Source organism: Polistes fuscatus, unplaced genomic scaffold (assembly GCF_010416935.1).
Source record: "Polistes fuscatus isolate 324 unplaced genomic scaffold, CU_Pfus_HIC Scaffold3, whole genome shotgun sequence".
Lineage (NCBI taxonomy): Eukaryota > Metazoa > Arthropoda > Insecta > Hymenoptera > Vespidae > Polistes > Polistes fuscatus.
Genome location: NW_025113107.1, coordinates 5116856 through 5126194, shown reverse-complemented (window position 1 = coordinate 5126194; position 9339 = coordinate 5116856). Strand labels below are relative to the sequence as shown.

The 9339-nt window shown below is 31.8% G+C and overlaps 1 long non-coding RNA gene across 1 annotated transcript; it reads right to left on the bottom strand.

Moving 5' to 3' along the window:
- Nucleotides 1-7322: 7322 nt before the first annotated feature.
- LOC122519529 lies at nt 7323-9061 on the bottom strand. The gene is made up of 2 exons (XR_006304310.1): nt 8953-9061; nt 7323-7358 (listed from the first exon to the last, which is right to left on the bottom strand). It is a non-coding gene; the product is annotated as an uncharacterized LOC122519529 (long non-coding RNA).
- Between the last annotated feature and the right edge of the window lie 278 nt (nt 9062-9339).

Here is a 9339-nt window from a genome sequence, read left to right as displayed (position 1 = left end):
CATAGATAGTCTATCGAAAAAAATAACTATGTGCGATGGATCAATTATAATTTTGTACTAAAAACTTTTTTATCAGGAATAAGGCAATAGGAATCTTACTCGTGTAAAAAACTTTTAGATAAACTTGAAAGGGAAAAATGGTGATGTCAAATTGAAAATAATAATACAAAATATAATAATACTAAGGATCGAATCGATCATTCGATGGAAAAATAATGTGTCAATCGAAAGAGAGTAGAGGACCGGTAAAATCGAAGAGAAAGGGTTATTCGTGTTCGTTAAACAAGTTGTTGAGAGCTAACACGATGTGATCTAAAAAGACACGGTAGAAAGGCGGGCTATTGGGAGAAAGCGGCCCCAAAAATAATTTCTCTGTAGCTCGATAAGCCACTGAAAATAGACAACATGGACAGCTTGTCAACCTTCTATCTTAGAATTTCCTTATAAAGAATCAATTATTGAAGTAACGATTTTGTGGAGACCAAAATTAAAAGTACTTTACATCTCTGATTTTATATGCTCTAAAAAATTAATCAATACTGTTATTTACATCAAATCGATTAATGACAACAATGAAAAATATATCGCAAAATTTTCCTAAATCAAACGATATAAGTAAGCTCTACGTAATTATAGGACTATAAATCTAATTAGGAAATTATAATACAAATCTTAGAAAAAAAGGATACTAATAAGAATAAGAAAAGAAAAAACAAACTATTTGTAGTCTCGCGTCAGAAAAATTTACTAATTTGAAAAATGTAGAAATTAGATTCTCGGAAACATGGTACGTTTCACATTCATTTATGGGTTCATATAGTCACCAGAAAATCCAATTAAAACTTTTCATTCGTTCACGTAAATAAGTACATATCTCTTTTCTATCTGGAATATGTTTCACGTATAATATATAATATGTTTCACACATGGCTCGTTGTAAGAAACACCATGAGAAGATGCGTATACATACATATATCAGTAAACATAACAGTATCTCACGTCCTAAATAAACGTAACAAGACACACACATACACAAACGAAGGAGGTAAAATTAAACGATCGTTTGTGTTGATGTCAAATGGTACGATCATACGTTAACTCTCTAGAAATAAAATTATAGTAATTATCCGTATAACTAAACACGTTACTTTCTTTTCTTTTGTTAAAGATAGAAAAATCGTTCAATTATTTTTAACATTGGTTGAACCCATTTAACACCTATCAAAATATATCTATTACTTTAATATCAAGTAATTATGTATTGTATTATAATATTATTCTATAAAAGATATATATAACCTAATAACATTTAAAAAAACTATCACTTGATTCGCATAAAAAAAGAAAACAATAAAAGACATAGCAATTGTAAAATTGAAATGTGATTGAAACGCGATTGAAACGAGATCGAAACATTGACACAATACTCTTTCATTCCGAATCTATAATGAATGGAAAACATGAAAATCATTCGTTATGAGTGAATAATGTTCAATTCTATGTAGTCGTGATGACACCGTTGTAAAGGAAACGAGAAGGCTGTAGTCCCGGTTTTATCGTCACGGAAATCAGATATCGGGTAGCAGCAAGGTAGTTGAAGAAGCTCCTTGTAACTTCTTTCCCCACCCCTCAGTTCATTCTTCTTTCTCTTCAGCACCCTTATAAGTTATTATTATTTCTACCGGCTGAGAAGGTAGCACCCTTTGTCCACGAGCAAGGTGACAGGTGTGCGGGGAGCTCGTGACGTAATCAAGTACCGTTATGCGTGCACATGCTATGATACACATATAATACATACACATGTAAATATAATATATTCACCAAGCCACGTAAAACTCCACAAAAATAAGCCGCGAAACGGAAGCTACAACGGATCTATACAAACAAACGTGATATTCTGCTATTTCGTGAAAGTGACAGGAGAGAACGAGAGAGAGAGAGAAAGAGAGAAAAGGAGAGAGAGAGAGAGAGAAGATTGCGACTTTGAATTTTTTCTCTAAAAAAACGTACATATACATGTATATCGTTAGTTCGTTTAACGAAGAGATCAAATTAACTACCCGTTCGTTCCAGCGAAATATTATTATATTTTACTTTATTTGACTGATGTATCGTAGGTAGCGAACAATTGTATCTCACACAGGCATTTACTTTTTTTTAATTAATTAAAAGATAAATCAGTTAAAATAAGAACATTTGAATATATTTTTTAATTACATGGTTATGTACGAATTTATACTTATAATATAATATAAAAATAAAAAATACACATTTTTTTTTCGTATAAACCAAGATACTAATTAATAAATCGAATTTGATAATTAAATCACTAAAATAGATATAGAATCGTTTCGATCAAGTCAAAGAAATGAATGATTTTAATGTAAGCGTTTATTTTATTCATTAGCCGATCCATCATTTACCTCGATGAAACATCAAACCTCATTTTCTACATTTTACATAGAGACTAACATAAATACTACGACGGTTAATATTTTTACAAAATATCAAAGCAGAAAGCACTAAATTAAAGCATCGTTCGAAAACCGTAGAAAATTGGACTCATGATTTGTCACAACCTTGTTGAACGAAACTTTCACGGGAACATGTTCCTCTCGCTTATTAAAACGATGCGACTGTCGGTTTTTTGCAGATCTACTACCCCCTCCCACCGCTTCCCTCTAACACTTTTTGTCTAACAGCCTCCTGAAATTGTTGATACATATACACACACATATAAATAGTATAGGTATATACGTATTATAAATATATTATATATTATACGCATATAATAATGAAAGCTATGCATATATATATATGTCTGTGTATTTATATACCAATTAAAAGTACTCATCACTTTTTCTCCAATTATTATCGAAATTCTACATATACAGATCTCGATCCTATTTGCAAATAATATACAACGAGTAAACAGAAAGCGAATGGCGAAACGAATTCATTACTCGTTTAAAAGTTTACCATCAATGCAGTCGGCTTTCGTTCTGAATTCCAAACTCTCTTATTCTCCTATGTTTTTATTACATTTCAATATAGAGTATAGCGTAAGATAAAGCTTACACTCCAAATTATACGACAAGAGAAAATAGAAAGAGAAGCACGATGGATGGTGCCCGCTGATGAAACGATGATAATTAAATGCTTATGTATGATTTTTTGCAATCTATAAAACGGAGTTCTAACAGAGTCCAGTGTTGTTGATAAATGAATTATTCTTCTCTCTCTCTCTCTCTCTCTCTCACTCCTTTGTAAATACATTAAACGAATATGTATATGTATACAAACATAAATACCTACTCTCGCTTTCTCTCTTCCTCGTCAGCTCCTTACTTCCTCACCGATAAAGGACGATATTTCCTCCCTCTCTCTTTTTCCCATTCTCTGTCTTTATTTCTTTCTCTTTCTGCCTACACGCGACCTTATTCTCGAGCACGGAGAACCGGAGAAAGACGTCACGAAAGAAGAAAGACGTGAGAACGCTGACACACTGACTCGCTACCCCACATACCCTTCTGGCCTTTTCAATGGGTGCTCACGGGAGAGAAAGGAAGAAAGAGAGGGAGAGAGAGAAAAGAGAGATCAACGGATGAAACAAGAAAACAATGAAGAAAAATCTTTGACTTAGCTCTCTCGATGGTACTCGACCTTTCCAATTTTTTTATCGATTCAGTAATAATAATTGTTATAAAAACAAACAAAAAATCACTTCTCGTGAACACCTCACATCGTCGTAAAGTAATTGAAATAATAATAAAAATGATGATGATAATAAAAAAAGAGAAACGTGTAAAAAATATATTATATTACATTTGTATACTGTAAGCACACCCGTTTATTACACCGACGAACAAATATTCACTTTCTTATTCGGCACAAATTTGGAGCACAAACCTTTCGTTCGTTAGACGTGATGCTCCCTTCTTTTCGTGTCAGAATTGGTAGTAAGCTCTATTGTAATCCTATTGGGACACACACGCACACACACTTTTTGGCACTTGGAAAATATGATTTCTTCTTTCTGTATCTTTTCTTTTTTCTTCTTTCTACGTATAGGTAACAAACTTATAGGTACAAAGATATATATACGAAAGGAATGAAACGAAAGTATTAAGACTCAAAGAAGAAACGTATCCAAAAGAACACGCCGGCGAGTTTAGTGAGTACGTCGTGGTCTTATGAGAACGTTGGAAACGAAACGCAACCTATATACTCTCCCCTCTTCGGGATCCTCTGCTTTCACCGAAATCCCTCATTGCTTGTCCGCCATATTACTCCTTCTTATTCATTTCTCGTCCACTCTTCTCTCTTGAAACCCCTTTTCAACAAAAAATTCCTCCCACTGTCATCGCTCATATCTAAAATCCCTTCTCTCCTTTATTTTTCTCAAAAAATAAATATTTACAATACAAATGAAAAATATTATTGTTCAATAAGAATTTCCATTAAAATCTAGAATACTTAAATGATAATTGAGATAAATTCGTAATCGAATATATATATTTTGTTCGATATTGAAATAAATTATGCATTTAAAATGTGTAAATTGATAATAAAATATTATTCAATTGATAAAATAATAAGAAGGAAATATATAGTTAATATTTCAATTAGTACAATATCGAAAGTCAAGAAAATCTTGAAAATTCAAGTGTATCTGTATTTCAATTTGCAACGCGTATCGAAAACTTTCGCTTGTATCCGGAGCATACTCGACTTCCGGAATTCATAAAAGAAAGAAGAAAAAGAGAGAGAGAGAGAGGAAAGCATATACGTACAGGGACGCAAATGGACTCGTTGTGATTCAACCTCGCTCTGGTTACGTCCCATATCGTGGCTCTCTCGACGATGATTAAGAAAAAAGAAAGTTTAGGCCTTTCGCTCCCTGCAGAAAAAGTATCTTGTTTTTTAATGCCGACGAAATCATGCACAAGCTCGTGCATCACACTTTTTACCCATAGAAGTATAATAATAATTGTAATACCCTACTAGAATGAAATAAATATTTTATAGAAAGAAAAAAAACGAATAATAGTATACTCGTAATATTCGTAATAAATAAATATCAATCAATTTAAATTAATAAGACAAGGAGAATTTACTATAGGAAATAATTATCATCTATAGTCGCGTTAAATATACCTACAATATACAATACGTAGGTGCATATATAATAACATTCGATCTTTTCCAAACTAAAGCATTGGCCTAATAAGTTTTCAGAATGTCATACGCTTGACCATCTTGTCTTCAAGAATTCCATTTGTAATTCAAAGATTATCAAAGCATATCAAGAATCCTGTCGAACCAGCTCTCACATACATTAACGCCTCGCTATTTCTCGATTGCACGAAATTCTAGTCGATCCTTTTTACAATAAACAACATTCGCTTTTAATTATATACTTATTGATATTATTATAAGTAAAAAGAAGTGTAACTTAAAAAAAAATATAATATAACCACGCTACTACTAATATGTCAGGTATAAAAAAATATCTAAACAAATTATTATCAAAAATGCAAATATATGTAACTGCACATTAGCAATAATTGTTTGAAATTAATATTAATAACATTAAATATTACTAACCATAAGAGTAGGAGTAATTGGAAAACCTTTGTTAGTTTAAAAAATAAGACAATTGAATTGATACAATAAAACATAATACTTATATATTGTACATGTACGCACATATGCGTTTAGTCATATCTCATTATCATTGTTCTATTTTCTCGTCGAAACGGTCGATCACCTCAATCTTTCCTAACGCGGATGCGATGCAGAAAGAAAGCTGCCTGAACAAATTCCGCGGTGGCCATCGGAATGGTGAAATTGCGCAATTTTTCCACGAGCTTTGACGTCATTCACGGCCATTCACGAGAGCCCCGCAAACCAGCAGCTTTCACACGGATCTCGCTTTGTTGTCTAGATACCTACATACGAACAAGAAGTATTCCTTCGACATACGTATATGCACGTATATACGTTATTTACGTATATATAGTATATTTAGTCTAATAATATGTAGTCTATCTTTTGCTTAAAGAATTCGTCAAAGCAAAGTAAAGCTTGGAATCGATTTTGGACGAATTTTCTCCCATCGGTCTTTCTTTCGTTCCTCTTGGAAGGACAAGGCGGGCATAAAGTCGTTCCTTAGCTCGTACAACGCCTCGTTATATCCTCTATTCTCAATAACCGGAATCACCTATTAGATATAATCTCGAGAAACCGATTTTCTGAGATTCCTTGTGACTTTCACTTGCAATAAGATCGCCTTTCTTCGCGTTTACCTCGCTTACAAAGATCCGGTATTCTTGATACTGGACCAGTTCCGACTTATAACCAACGAAAGAGAGAGAGAAAGAGAAAGAGAGAGACAGAGAGAAAAGAAAGATGAGAATTTGAACAAAATCATCACGATTAAGTACGATCTTTCGAATAATTGATTTTCCTTTCTGGCCCAGTTTTGTCATTTTTTATTTTTTTTTGTCAATGACTCTAACATGATCTGCATTTAAAAGAACTTGACATAGACACATCGATAGCAGAAATTGAAATTCGGAATTTGGAATTTCGGAATTTGAAATTCCGGAAACGAAGAAAAGCACGAAGAACGCGAACACCTTCTTTGATTTCTCTAATATCCGGATTTTCTCCCTAGACGCCTAGTCTCTAACTTTCGTGGCGCCTACTAAGTACGCGTAAGAATTTGATCGTTTAATCGGTCAAGCGATTTTTTTTATCGAAACGTCGAATCATAGTAATTTGATGTTTCGCAAAGCCGACTTATTTGTTTGTTTGTCGAAGAACCTACGTCAAATACGACACTGTAGTCTAACGTAAGATTTAATTTTGGCACACTTTTAAAGACGTCAAAGCTGATTCAAAACGTCTTGCCGATTATACGTAACCCATCCAAGAAATTAACATTACAAATTGCGAACGATGTCTTGCGAATATTTCCGATTTCGATTCTACATAACACACTTTAAACGGTAACTTAACAATTTAAAAAACTTTTCTGATAGATTCGAGATTCTACTAAATAAAATAATTTACTTAAAATAAGAACTATAAAATATAATATAATAATAATAATTATTATAATTATTATCTAATAATTTAATAAGGTAATGGAGCAAAATGTATGTTTAATTGTTAAGTTTGCATATACGTACAATAATTTTGGGTCAGTGAATTGTAGGCTTTCTTCTTTCCCCCTTTCTCGATTGTTTGTGTCGAACGTGCTGGGTGATCGAGCGCCCTTTCTCCTCATCCTCCTCTTCTTCCTTCGCATTTTTTTCATTTTCTCTTTATTCTTTTTTGTGTGCGTCTTTAACCTGTTCAGTAAACCACGAGACACGAATGTAATTATTGCGAATGGCTGTAAATCTTGTCACCAATAATACTTGATCTTCTCAAATCTTTAACTCGTGAGAACTTAAGATAAATGTTTTCGCATAATCTTCGAGTTATATTATCTCATTATCAATGAACTACTTTATCAATGTTTCTTTTTAAACATATATATTATTTATTGATTTTCTTGACGTTATTTTTTTGAAATTATACATTACGAGATACAAGTATGTAATATTTTCAGATGTATTAATTGTTAATGAATAATACTCGAAAATATTTTTTCTTGTACATAAATAAGATTATTTTGAATGACTAGAAACGTTAGAAGACAAAATAAAAAAATAAATAAAAGATACGAAAATAAAATGAAACACGCTTCGTGAAAGACCGTCAACTCTGAAATGGAGTGAAAGTTTAGCTTTCCTATTGTGATCACTAACGTTTCAATCTTTCAAAATTTCATCGACGCAACGCCCGCGTTTCCTTCGATACACGATAACACAACACTTTCCCAAGAACCATTCGTCGAGCTGTAAAGCTCATCGAAGATTTAACGTCAACGGCGGTATTATTCTTTCGTTGATTTTTTTATCAACAACAAAAATTCGCTTGAAAAGCAACGAGGAAAACGTCTTTGACGACACACTTTAGAAATTATATTACGGAAACAAGATTGTTTAATCCTTTTGCAAATAACACTATCAATTATAACATTGTCTTTTCTTTTGATTTCATTTCCCAAATAGAAAGATCTTTTACGATAAGTACATTTCAAGTACTTAGTGAATTTATCATGAATTTTCTAATAATAACAGGATCGATAAAACAAAAGCATATTCTCGTGTATTATAGGAATCATAATGTTAATTCTGTGAGTGAATACATTTAAAAAAAAAGAAAAAATCATTGCAATTTTAGAAATTATAATATTCACTCTTATGATTTTATTATTAGAGGATTACGAAAATTATTTTAATCCAAGATTAACTGCAAGTTTTTACTGACCAATAAAAATTAAAAAGAAAAAAAAGGCTAACAAATTATTCAAATTTCTTTCAAAAGTTCAAATATTTGGATCGATTAGAAACTCGATAAAATAGAAGCGACAAACAAGGAAGCAGAAAAAAGGTAATAGATAGACGATCTTACATTAGTGTGTCAGTATGTCTATATGCTAATAGCTCGACTCGATGAGCGGTTTTAACTTCGGCCACGAATAAACTCGATAGAATAAAGCTCTTTTTTCGAAAGGATTCTAAAGAAAGACTCTAAAAATAAGTTAGTATGCATATGAATAAGTTTTTTCATGATATAATTTAAATAACATTTCAATTAAGAAAATCTTCCATTAGCAAAATATACTTTTCATAGATTTTTTTCACAAAAATATTTACATATTAAATCTAAAAAAATAATTACTATATTTATAATATATATATCATACACGAATGTGAAATAATATAAATTATTACTATATGAAACGATTATTTTTAAAAGTTCTATATATATATATATATATTTTTAGCTACACTATCTTATTCGGCGAATAATATTATTTGAAATAATAGTTACTCAAAAAGAAAGTAGCAACTGGTTAGCAAAATGTGAAGGTGTGTACGTTTGATGCTCTTAAATCGTCCTCAAGGCTCTCTCGTTTAACGGTACTCCTCTCTTCAAGGTATCCTATCTGTGAACGTTAGAAAGTAGTTTGATATTTTGAATATTTGCCAATCTATTTCTATGATTCGACGATACGAGGGCGTTACGAAATGCCCTTGCTGATCTACTGCAACCCAATCGATTTATTCTTACCTTTCATTTCCAAATTAATCTATCAAATAAATATCTAAATTATTTGATTCGGAAATTAACAATTTTTTTATCAAAAATAAGAAAACGAGAAAGGTCATAAACAAGTGGGAGCTGGGAAGTTGTGGCTTTATTAAATAAAAATCTTTA